General features: G+C 41.1%; 1 protein-coding gene across 1 annotated transcript in view; it reads left to right on the top strand.

Annotated features, from left to right (window-relative positions):
- The window catches only part of C2H5orf34 (chromosome 2 C5orf34 homolog), an 83813-nt gene extending 75888 nt beyond the window's left edge, over nt 1–7925 (top strand). Inside the window, exon 13 of the mRNA XM_053699682.1 lies at nt 7423–7925. The gene's annotated coding sequence lies outside the window, so the exon portion shown is untranslated. The remainder of the gene's footprint in view (nt 1–7422) is intronic.
- The last annotated feature ends 5026 nt before the right edge of the window (nt 7926–12951 follow it).

Raw genomic sequence — 12951 nt, 5'->3', positions numbered from 1 at the left:
AATTTGTTCCAGCCCCAATCAGGCAGCCTGATGGAGCAGTCATGGACTTATGGATCTTAGGCAAAACATAAAAGACAGGAGTAATTGGATCCTTAACTTGTAGAAACTTTGCAGTTTTAGCATCAATGACATTATACTTTAATGCCACATTAACAGTGAGTTGAATTTCCTTGCTAATTTTAAAAACCAGATTACATGTCAACATACTATAAACATTATTCATGTTCAATTGCTGAGAAACTTCATTCTTATAATCACTTTTATTCAAAACCACCGTGGCTCCGCCCTTGACAGCTTGTTTTAGTAACAGGTCATTGTTATTCTTAAGATTCTTTAATGCTAGTCTATCTGTTGATGTAAAGTTAACAGATCTATTTTTACCTTTTAAGATATAACTCTTAGTACGTGTTTGTAACTTATCGAGATCAGATAAAACCAGCTTCTCAAAAGTTTCCACACTATGATGTGTTTTGTGTGGATAAAAAGAACTTTTGTTACGCAGACCTAAATCTTTAATATTAAGGGAATTAGTGATGGATTGAATACCCTTTACCTCCTGTATACCTGAAGAAAAAGTGTTGGTGGCCCTTTTAACTTTGGGTAATGAAGGCAAATTAATCAGCATAGTTTTGCTAGCATGCCACAATTTAAGTCTAATGTTCCGAAAGAAACGATAAATGTCCTTTCTTAAATTAAAGAAGTCAGTCAGTGAGAGGACAAAATGATAAACCTTTTTGCAATACTGTAGATTCATTCTCACTCAGCGGATAGTCCGAAATATTTACCACTATGTTTTTTTGTGAGAGCGCATTGCCCTCCGTGGTTGAGACGTGTCCACCTGCTGCAATTTCTGGGGTGCCTTGCTGTGAACAGACTTGTTGTGAGTGGTGATGCTTCTGCTCCTGATATGGAATAAAATTTGATGAGATTTTGCACAAACTGAGGAGGACTTCCATCTTGTCTTGCATATATTACAGAGTTAAGGTTGCCAGGATCTTATCTTTTCTCCAGGATGGGCTGTAGAAGGGCCTTTCTGCTAGTTCCCTGAGGGGACAGATTTCGGCCCTGATGGTTTTATTGCATAAGAGACTGGCTGAGCTTCTAGGCGTGCAGTCCTTTGTTAAGGCTCTGATTAGGATCAGACCTGTGTTTAGATCTGGGGCTTCTCCTTGGAGCCTAAATCTTGTTGTTCCGGTTTTGCGACAGGTTCCGTTTGAGCCTCTGCATTCTGTTGACATTAAATCGTTATCTTGGAAGGTTCTCTTTTTATTGGCTATTGCCTCTGCTTTCAGAGTTTCTGAGATCTCTGCTTTGCAATGTGAGCCCCCTTATCTGATTTTTCATGCAGATAAGGCAGTTTTACGTACTAAATTAGGTTTTCTTCCTAAGGTTGTGTCAGATCGCAAGATCAATCAGGAGATTGAGGTTCCTTCCTTGTGTCCTAATCCTTCTTTTATTATTATTATTATTATTATTATTCTTTATTTATAAAGCGCCAACAGATTCCGCAGCGCTGCCCATGGGTACAAGGATAACAGTACAATGGAGAAACAATACGATAAAAGACAAAATTTTACAGAAAAAAACAGGGGGAATTGAGGGCCCTATTCCCGTGGGAATTTACAATCTAGATGGATAGGAGGATGGGAAACAGGAGGTGGGGACTGCAAAGGTGAGAATATTAGTGAGGAGATAGAGGGCAACTGTTAGTTAAGTGAAGTTAGTTTGTTAATAAGTCGGGTGATAAGTCTCCCTGAACAGAAAGGTCTTTAGGGAACGTTTAAAGGAGGAGAGGTTAGGGGCAAGTCTGACAGCATGAGGAAGTGCGTTCCAGAGGGTTGGTGTCGCACGAGAGAAGTCCTGTAGTCTAGCATGAGAGGAGGTGATGGTAGAGGACGCAAAAAGCAGGTCATTGTTGGATCTTAGGGGGCGGGCAGGAGTATATTTGTTAATAAGTGAGGACAGGTAGGGTGGGGCAGCATTGGTGAGGGCTTTGTAGGTCAGGGTGAGAATTTTGAATTTAGCTCTGTTGTGAATGGGGAGCCAGTGAAGGGATTCACAGAGAGGTGCAGCAGAAACAGAGCATTGAGAGAGGTGGATTAGCCCGGCAGATGCATTTAGGATGGATTGGAGGGGAGAGAGGCGGGAGAGAGGGAGGCCAGTTAGTAAGTTGTTACAGTAGTCAAGTCGGGAAATTACCAGGGAGTGGATTAGCTGTTTAGTAGTTTCAGCACTTAGAAACGGACGAATTTGAGATATTGCGTAGGTGGTTGCGGCAGGATGAAGAGCGCAATTGGATGTGGGGAATGAAGGACAGATTTGAGTCAAGTGTGACTCCGAGGCAGCGGACTTGGGGTGATGGGGAGATAGTGGTGTCGCCAACAGTGATAGAAAAATTGGAAACTGGAGTAGAGTTAGAGGGGGAATTAGAAGTAGTTCGGTCTTGGACATGTTTATTCTTAGGTGGTGAGAGGCCATCCAGGAGGAAATGCCAGATAAGCCGTCGCTGATGTGAGAATTGACAGAAGGAGAGTGCAGGGGTGGAAAGGTAGATCTGGGTATCGTCAGAATAGAGATGATAGCTGAAGCCATAGCTGTTGATAAGTTTATCCAGTGACTAAGTGTAAATAGAGAAAAGTAGAGGACCCAGGACAGAGCCTTTGATGTACTCCAACAGACAGAGGCAAAAGAGAGGAGGAGTCACCAGCAAAAGAGACGGAGAAGAATCTGTTAGAGAGATAGGAGTGGATCCAGGAGAGGGCAGTGTTACAGACCCCAAGAGAGCTGAGAGTCCGTAGGAGAAGGGGATGGTCAACAGTGTCAAAGGCAGCAGAGAGGGTCAAGTAAGATGAGTATAGAGTAGTAGCCTTTGTTTTTAGCAGAAAGGAGATCGTTGTAACCTTGGTGAGGGCAGTCTCAGTTGAGTATTGGGGACGGAAGCCAGATTGCAGGGGGTCGAGCAATGAGTTGGAGGACAGGAATTGGGTTAGGCGATTGAAAACTAGTTTTTCAAGGAATTTTGAAGCTATCGGGAGCAGTGATATGCGGCGGTAGTTTGCAGGGGAGTTAGGGTCAAGGGAGGGTTTTTTGATGATGGGGGTGACCTTAACATGTTTGAAGGAGGCAGGGAATGAGCCGGTAGAAAGGGATAGGTTGAATATGTGAGTAAGAGCCGGAGTGAGGGTGGGAGACAGAGGGGGAATTAGATGTGAAGGAATAGGGTCGTGGGCAGGTAGTGAGGTGTGAGGAAGACAAAAGGGAAGCCACTTCACTCTCAGTGGTTGGGAGGAGGGTGCAGAGAGTGGCAGAGGGGGTGACTGGGAGCGAAGTTGGGAGATTGCAGGTTTGTGTTGGGATGTTTCTTCGGATGTCAAGTGTTTTATTGAAAAAATTGTCAGCAAGGTCTTGAGCACTGAATACAGATGATGGGGGTGGTGCAGGTGGGTAGAGGAGAGAGTTGAAAATGGAGAAGAGTCTTTTAGGGTTTGAAGAGTGAGTGGATATAAGAGAAGAGAAGTATATTTGCCTAGCTAAGCGAAGGGCAGAGGTGTAAGAGTAAAGAATGAACTTATAGTGCAGGAAATCAGGTTCAGAGCGGGATTTCCTCCAGGCACGTTCAGCAGTGCGTGAGCATTTTTGTAGGTGGCATGTTTGTTGGGAGTGCCAGGGAGCTGACAACGTGGGGCTTTGCGAAGTTGGGGCGGAGCGAGAGAGTATTGTTATAGTGGGTTATAGCAAGGTCAGGGCAGGATATCGTGGAAGTGTGGGAGAGGCGTATATGAATAAGACTGGAGAGTTGGGGAGGGTCCACAGTATGCAGATTTCTACTGGTGCGGGGGCGAGAGGGGGGAGTAGGTTTAGCATCTATATGGGGATTAAATGTGAGCAGATGGTGGTCTGAGATGGGAAATCGTCGACGGGCAACATTTGAGAGAGAGCAGAGATAGGAGAATACCAGATCAATCGAGTGTCCGTCATGGTGGGTAGGAAATAGGGTGGATTGTGAGAGGCCGAAGGAGTTAGTGAGTGAGAGAAGTTTAGGGGCAGATAGGTTGTCAATAGGGATGTTGAAGTCCCCCAGAATTAGGGTAGGTGTATTTGTAGAGAGAAAGTGAGGAAGCCAGGCAGCAAAGTTGTCAAGGAATTGGGAGGTTGGTCCAGGGGGGCGATAGATAACTGCCACTCTGAGAGAGAGGGGGGAGAACAGGCGGATGCAGTGGACTTCAAAGGAAGAAAAGGAGAGAGATGGAAATGGAGATAGGTACTGATAGGAGCAGGAGGAGGAGTGTAAGATGCCAACACCGCCACTATGTCTCTTACCTGGCCTAGGTGTGTGGCTAAAGTGAAGACCACCATGAGTGAGAGCAGCAATGGAAGCAGTGTCAGAGGAAGATAGCCAGGTTTCAGTAATTGCTAAAAGGTTAAAAGTAGGGTTGCACCGATACTAGTATTGGTACCGATACCAAGTATTTGCATGAGTACTTGTACTCGTGCAAATGCACCGATACTTATACCGATACCTTCACTTCCTACCCATATGATATCTTGTGGCGTTTTTTCAAACTGCATGTTCCCATTTCATTTTAAGCTGAAGTGGAGACTAAACTAAAAATTGTTTACTACTGTTCTGCCAATACAAATTGCTGTTATTTGTATTATTGTAGGAGAGATCACTGTACCTCGTTCAGACAAACCCCTGAAGTACTGGTCAGTTAATAAACTGAGATTTCCAGCTCTGGCTAAAATGGTCCAAAAATATCTTTCTACCCCATGCAGTAGTGTGGAAAGTGAAAGACTGTTCAACTTAGAGTCAAACCTCCTTACTGATAGCAAAAACAGACTTATAGCTGAACATGCAGAGAGGCTTCTGTTCTGTTCCTTAAAAAGAACTTTTTTTACTGCTAGATCTCATCTTGCACAATGATGTTCAAAACATACTGTACTCTGAGGAACATCCATAGGTTAGCTTATATAATTGCAGGAAGAGTACTCATGGCAAAAATTAAGTTAATTCCAATGAACACTCATCCTGCAATTATAGGACTAGATTTAGATTACATTTGATTGGTAAGCTTTATCAATGCTTTGTTCACATTTCCAACTCCATAGACTTTAGCATAGCATTGGTAAAACTTACCAGTCAAATGTAATTTAGCCCATAGTGTTGTTCCCCCATGATTAAACAGTGCACTGTTCTATTTTTACTATTTTTCTATTTTTTACTGTATTGCACTTTTTGTTGGTTGTTATTTGTTGTTATTATTAATATATTTTATTGTAATATTTTTATTTATAAACATGTTCTGTGAACTTTATGACAAATAAAACTGTTTTATTATTTCATAATGTCTTTTAAGTTACAGTCCTTCATAATTATAAAGAAGGAATCTTAAATAATTAGTCTGTATTGTGCTTGGTTAACTGACACATGACATAAAAAAAAAAAGTATCGGTAATTGGTATCGGCGAGTATTTGAAAACAAGTATCGGTACTTATACTCGGTCTTAAAAAAATGGTATCGTTGCAACCCTAGTTAAAAGTGTTGGAAACAAACAGGTCGTGGACAGTTGTAAGTTTGTTGCAAACAGAGTGAGCATTCCAGAAGGCTCAAGAAAAGAAAGGGGACAGGCACTGTGTGTTAATGGAGAGGAGATTGTTGGTATTGCGTGACCTAGAATTTTTGCAGTGGGAGACGGAGCGAGAGTGTAAAAGTGTGGTGATTGCTGCAGGGCTAGGGTTAGGAGAGACATCACCAGCAGCAAGCAGTATTAGCGGTGAGAGTGACAGAAGGTGAGAGTGAGATTTGTAGGAGTGTGAATGAATAGACACAGGAGAGTCAGAGGGTGAAGTGTTTCTAAGGAAACAGAGTTGTTCATGAGAGGACAGTATAGGGGATGAGAGAAGGGAGGGGGAGATGTGGATAGTGTGGGTTTGTTGTTGTAGGGACATGCAGTGATTTTTAGGAGAAGGGCAGACAGAGAGAGCATGAAAGACATGGAGAGCATTGTGTAGGTGTATAGTTATTAAATTTACCTGTTAGTTGGTCTGCAGTTTCAACCTCCAGTTTCTAACTCCAGTGAGTAACTCCGCCACTTTTAATCAAAGAGCCACTTTAGACTCAGAGAGCCAAGGCTCAAATGAGCTTATGGCTTGCAATATGTAGTAATGAGTGTCTTCATCGAAGGAACGCTTACTTCACAATTTGGATGTGGTTCGCGCCTTGAAGTTCTATCTTCAGGCTACTAAGGAGTTTAGACAATCTTCCTCTTTGTTGTCTATTCGGGAAAGCGTAAGGGGCAGACAGCGGGACATCGTCCTCCTGACAGGATAATGGCTCTTTCCACTTGAGCAGTGGCTTCCTCTTGTTCCTTTAAGAACGAGGCCTCTATGAATCAGATTTGTAAGGTGGCTACCTGGTCCTCCTTACATACTTTTTTAAAATTTTACAAGTTTTATGTTTTTGCTTCGGCTGAAACAGCTTTCTGGAGAAAAGTTTTGCAGGCTGGGTGCCCTCAGAATAGGGTCCGCCTTTTACTTTTTGTTCCCTCCCGTTGTTCATTCAGTGTCCTCTGGAGCTTGGGTATAGTTTTCCCAACAGTAATGAAGCCGCAGACTCTCCCAATCTTAGGAAGGAAAACATAATTTATGCTTACCAGATAAATTCCTTTCCTTCCCCGCCCATTTTTTCTTGTCTATGGGCGGTCCCCTATTATTTATTTTATTCTTCTGGCACCATTTATACCCTAATGTTTCTCATACTTTTCCTTGTTCCCGCAGGAGAATGACTGGGGTAATGAGGAAGTGGGAGGGATAGTTAAGCTTTTGGCTGGGGTGTCTTTGCCTCCTCCTGGTGGCCAGGTGTTGTTTTTCCCAACAGTAAGGAATGAAGCTGTGGACTCTCCCTATCAGGAAAGAAAGGAATTTATCTGGTAAGCATAAATTATGTTTTTATGATTGGCTGGTAGCTGTCACATGATATAGTGGGAGGGAAATTGAATAAACTTTGACATTTGCCAGAAAATATTCTAATGCTAATTTCATATTCAAAGAAAAGTGCTATTGTATTTTTTTATTGTGTATTTGTCAATTATTCAATTATACTATATTTAGTGGTCCTTTAAAATAAAATACTTTTAGACCTTTTAGGGTCTAATTGGATGCTATGTACCCTAAGGGTCTAAATAAAGCATTTGCATTAAATCCTCTTATATAATCCCCTTAGTTTCCTTTTGCATGTAGCCATTTGACTGTGTGTTTGTTAGTATATTGATAATCCACTCAGTTCTTAATTTTTTTTTAATCAGGTTACCAGAGCCCCTCTGTGAAATACCCAATTAACCTGTAATATAATCTCTTTGTATTTATTAACCTTTACTATATGGTGCTGATGATCTATAAATACTTTTACATTTTTTCCTTAGAGCTATGGACACAACAGGGTAGCTGCCCTACGGGACGCTCTGATTGGACAGTATACTAGTATTAATCTTTTTATTGTTTGTTTTTATATTTTTCATTTTGAGATTTCAGATTCATCACAACTGTTAAAATAATCTCCTCTAAATGTCTGATAGTTTATGTACTTTCATATGGTTTATTTAATTTATTGCTGCAATATATTATGTAACAGAGTTTGATATTTTTATTTGTTAATAAACTGTTTTATTTGTATTTTTATTTCTACATGTAGCAATCATAAATACCAATGAAAAAAATATATTTATGGCTTCTTGTTATTCTCTGTATGTACTTTATGGTAGTAGTTGTGCACCAACACTACATCATTTGTATAAACTTGGTCGGTATATAAATAAAAAGGTACAGTAAACATTATTATTATTATTATTACAAACATTGATGTATATGATTAATATGGAACTGGACAGAGGGTTAACATTGCAAATTAAAGGGATTTTAAAACCTGTGTCTCTCTTCTGGGTGAAGCTCTTTATTTAAGATTTCAAATACATTCTGTCTAAAGGGATTTGAAACCCAATTTTTTTATTTTATGATTCAGATAGCACATGCAATTTTAAGCAACTTTATAATTTACTCCTATAATCTTTTGTCTTCCTTCTCTTTGTATCTTTATTTGAGAAAGCAAGAATGTAAGCTTAGAAGCCCGGTCTATTTTTGGTTCAGCTTGCTAATCGGTAAGTGCTACCCAGGTGCTGAACCAAAAATTGTCTGTCTCCTAAGCTTACATTCCTGCTTTTCAAAAAAGATCCTGAGAGAACGAAGAAAAATAATAGGAGTAAATTAGAAAGTTACTTAAAATTGCATGCTCTATCTGAATCATAAAGGAAAAGTTTGGGTTTCATATCCCTTTAAGGTAAGTTTCCCAACCACATTGCTAATTGTATCTTGTCTCCAAGCTATAAAGATTTCAAGGAGTCGTGTATTTGACTAACAATGTACTGATGTCTCTCAAGCAAAATAGAAGCAGACAAGTCACCCATTTAGGAAGGGGACAGACACCTGTTTCTTTTTGCCTGGGCATAGGTTGTGTGGTGCTGTTTATTATTATTATTATCAGGTATTTGTAGAGCGCTAACAGATTCCGCAGCGCTATGAACATAGGTGGTATACAAAATAACATTTACAGGCAAGTGGGTACAGGGCCCTGCCGAGAGTTGTACTGTTGTAGTAGGCTCTTATGAATGTGAACTACAAACAGCTGGGCTCATAGACTTACATGCTATGGGGTTTAAGGAAATAGCAGTGGAGATAGGAAGGTTAGTGTAGGTTGTATGTGTCCCTGAATAGTAGAGTCTTCAGGGAGCGCTTGCAGCTTTCAAAACTAGGGGAGAGTCTTGTGGAGCGAGGCAGAGAGTTCCATAAGATGAAAGACGGTCTGGAAAAATCTTGTAAACGAGAATGTCAGGAGGTAACGAGAGTAGGAGATCATGAGCAGAGCAAAGGGGACGGGAGGGAGAGTATCTGGAGACAAGGTCTGAGATGTAGGGGGGAGCAATGCAGTGGAGGGCTTTGTTTGTCAGAGTGAGAATTTCCTTCTTAATACAAGGAGAGTCCACGGCATCATTCCTTACTGTTAGGAAATACTGAACCTGGCCACCAGAATATAAAGTTTTAAATATGTATTTTACTTATATTCGCCAGGAGCAATGCTTTTACCGGTGTGTAAAGTGAAGCGCTGACCTTTACCTAAAATTAACTACCTCCTTCTTAGATAGTTTTTGACAAATGGTTATAACACAAGATTTTGTAGAGGGTGCTTAAAGCGTTTCAGGTGTTTACTCTAAAAATAAATAAATTAAAAAAAACGGTATTGTTATAACCTGGATAAGCAATTTTTGATATCAAATAATGTAGCACCTTTGATTACTTTCTCAATGGTACTAAGTATTTTGTGAGCTTTGTGTAATTTAAAATTATTTTTAAACCGTGTGCTTTAGAAGTCTAAGGTGTTTCTATAATAGTTATTGATTGTGAAAAAGTGAAGCAGTATTGCACTATATTCAAAACATACAAGTGACTTAGTGATTATTAAATTGATAGGAAAAATGTTGTAAAAAAAATAGTGATTAATTCATAAAACAATCCTGTGACTTAACCAGTTTATATCCTAATACTGATAGCTCAATTAACTTTTATAAAACTTGGAATACAAATTTCATAAATATAAAGTGTTTTCTCTTACTTGGTGTATCCAGTCCACGGATTCATCCTTACTTGTGGGATATTCTCAATCCCTACAGGAAGTGGCAAAGAGAGCACACAGCAAAGCTGTCCATATAGCTCCCCTCAGGCTCCGCCCCCCCAGTCATTCTCTTTGCCACTGTAACAAGTAGCATCTCCACGGGAGGGTAAAGAGTATGTGGTGTTAGAATTGTAGTTTTATTTCTTCAATCAAGAGTTTATTTTAAAATAGTGCTGGTTTGTACTATTTACTCTGAGGCAGAAAGTGAGGAAGATTTCTGCTGAGAGGAAAAAGATTTTAGCATGTTGTAACTAAAATCCATTGCTGTTCCCACGCAGGACTGTTGAGTACCGGAGAACTTCAGTTGGGGGGAACAGTTTGCAGGCTTAACTGCTTAAGGTATGCTCACTCATTTTTTTCTAACAAAGCCTGGTAATGCTAGAAGACTGACAGAAATCCCCATGTGGGAAGGTAAGCCATTTTCTGAGACTCAGTATAGAAGGATGGCTTAGGTTAAGGGCTTAAATACTGGTAGACACTGTTATGGGCTAAATCGATTACTTTATTAGTGTAATCTCATATTTGTTCAAGTGTTTTGGAAGTTTGGAACACTTTTTGGGGTTTTATTAAGCCTGGCATATTGTAAGACACCTAATCTGACTCAGGAAGGCCCCATAACTCCGGAGTGAAGAGGGAGGGGGCCTCATTTTCGCGCCTCAGTTGCGCAGTTGTTTTGCAAGGCAGATTCATGCAGCTTCACGTGTAGAGTCCAGAGAGTGCAGGGAGGACTCCAGGGAGGCTTATTTTCGTCTACAAATAATCCCAAAGGAAGGTAGGGCCACAGCAAAGACTGTGGCACCGTGCTGTAGTGTGTTAAACCGGTAGCCTGCTTCAATTTGCTCCGGTTTGGGCAATAAGGGGTTAATTGATTTGAACATTTGTGTGCAATCATTTCAAAGCATTATGATCATGTGGTGAAAATTTCATAAAGATCGGATGTTTTTTGGTGATTTGGTAAAAAAAAGTGTGTGCTTTTTATTATTTAAAGGCACAGTAACGTTTTTTCAAAAAGTGTTTTTTACTGTATTGTAGTGCTATCTAAGTCTGTCAAACATGTCTGAGTCTTCAGATAGACCTTGTTCTTTATGTTTAAAAGCCATGGCGGTACCCCCATTGCATTTGTGTTTAAAGTGTGCTAAAACATCTAAGCATTTTAAAGACCATGCAGTGACACTTAAAAATGTAGCCCAAGATGATTCTTTAACGGAAGGTAACGAGGATAGTCCTTCTTCCTCTCCCCATGTGTCGACACCAGTTACGCCCGCGCAAGCGATGCCTAGTACCTCTAGCGCATTGGCCCCTATTACCTTACAACAATTAGCAGCAGTAATGGATAATTCCCTTGCATCATTTTTATCCAAACTGCCAGTTTTTCCAAAAAAGCGCGATAGCTCAGTTTTAAATACAGAGGATGAGCAATCAGAAGCTTTGGATGATTTATCTGTAGTACCCTCACAACACTCTGAGGTGGCAGTGAGGGACGGTCTGTCTGAGGGAGAAATTTCTGACACAGGAAAAGCGTCCTGCTTAAGGAGGTTTTAGCTACGCTGGGTGATTGTGACCCCATGGTGGTCCCAGAAAAATTGTGTAAAATGGACAGGTTTTTAGAGGTCCCTGTATACACTGAGGCATTTCCGTTCCCAAAGAGGTTGGCGGATATTGTGACTAGGGAGTGGGAGAGACCGGGTGTACCCTTTGTCCCCCCCCTATCTTTAAGAAAATGTTCCCTATAAACGACCCCAGGCGGGACGCGTGGCAGACGGTCCCTAAGGTAGAGGGAGCTGTTTCAACACTTGCTAAGCGTACAACTATACCAATAGAGGACAGTTGTGCTTTCAAAGATCCTATGGATAAAAAATTGGAAGGTTTGCTGAAGAAAATTTTTGTTAAGCAAGGTTTCCTTCTTCAACCAATTGCCTGCATTATTCCGGTAACTACTGCAGCGGCCTTTTGGTTTGAGGCTCTGGAGGAGTCGCTCCAGAGGGAGACTTCATACGACGAGGTCATGGATAGAATTCATGCTCTAAAGCTGGCTAATTCTTTTATCACTGATGCCGCTTTCCAATTAGCTAAGTTAGCGGCGAAGAACTCAGGTTTTGCCATCATGGCGCGAAGAGCGCTTTGGCTCAAATCGTGGTTGGCAGATGTGTCGTCCAAGACGAAACTGTTAAATATTCCTTTCAAGGGGAAAACCCTATTCGGCCCAGAGCTGAAAGAAATTATTTCGGATATCACTGGGGGAAAGGGCCATGCCCTTCCACAAGATAGGCCGTTTAAGGCCAAAAACCAGGCTAATTTTCGTTCCTTTCGCAACTTCAGGAGCGGACCTGCTGCAACCTCTGCTGCCGCAAAGCAAGATAACGCTTTACAGCCCAAAGCAACCTGGAAACCCTTGCAGGGCTGGAATAAGGGTAAAGAGGCCAAGAAGCCTGCTCCTGCTACCAAGACAGCATGAAGGGGTAGCCCCCGATCCGGGATCGGATCTAGTAGGGGGCAGACTCTCTCTCTTTGCTCAGGCTTGAGCAAGAGATGTTCCAGATCCCTGGGCATTAGAAATTGTTGCTATGGGGTATCTTCTAGAATTCAAGGATTCTCCCCCAAGGGGAAGGTTCCACATTTCTCGTTTGTCTTCAGACCAAACAAAGAAACAGGCGTTCTTACGCTGTGTAGAAGATCTTCTAAAAATGGGAGTGATACACCCAGTTCCAATTGTAGAACAAGGACTGGGCTTTTACTCAAACCTATTCGTAGTTCCCAAAAAGGAAGGAACTTTCAGGCCAATCCTGGATCTAAAAATTTAAACTACAGTCACCACTGCACCCTATGGTTTCTCCTTTTTCTCCTAACCTTCGGTCGAATGACTGGGGGGCGGAGCTAGAGGGGGAGCTATATGGACAGCTCTGCTGTGTGCTCTCTTTGCCACTTCCTGTAGGGAATGAGAATATCCCACAAGTAAAGGATGAAGCCGTGGACTGGATACACCGCAAGAGAAAGTAATTTATCAGGTAAGCATAAATTCTGTTTTTTCTGAGTCAATTCACCACATACAACCAACATTTATATGAAATGTATTTTAATATAGCATTTTTAACCAATTCGGCATAGATTATTTATAATTTTTTATAAAACATTGGGGACTAGTTGCTTTCCTGTACTTAACACTTTTCATAAAAACTATTTCTTTCATGTAATTAGCAAGAGTCCATGAGCTAGTGACGTATGGGATATA

The sequence above is a fragment of the Bombina bombina genome, chromosome 2 (genome assembly GCF_027579735.1).
Source record: "Bombina bombina isolate aBomBom1 chromosome 2, aBomBom1.pri, whole genome shotgun sequence".
NCBI classification, from domain to species: Eukaryota; Metazoa; Chordata; class Amphibia; order Anura; family Bombinatoridae; genus Bombina; species Bombina bombina.
This window is presented reverse-complemented; position numbering and strand designations above follow the sequence as displayed.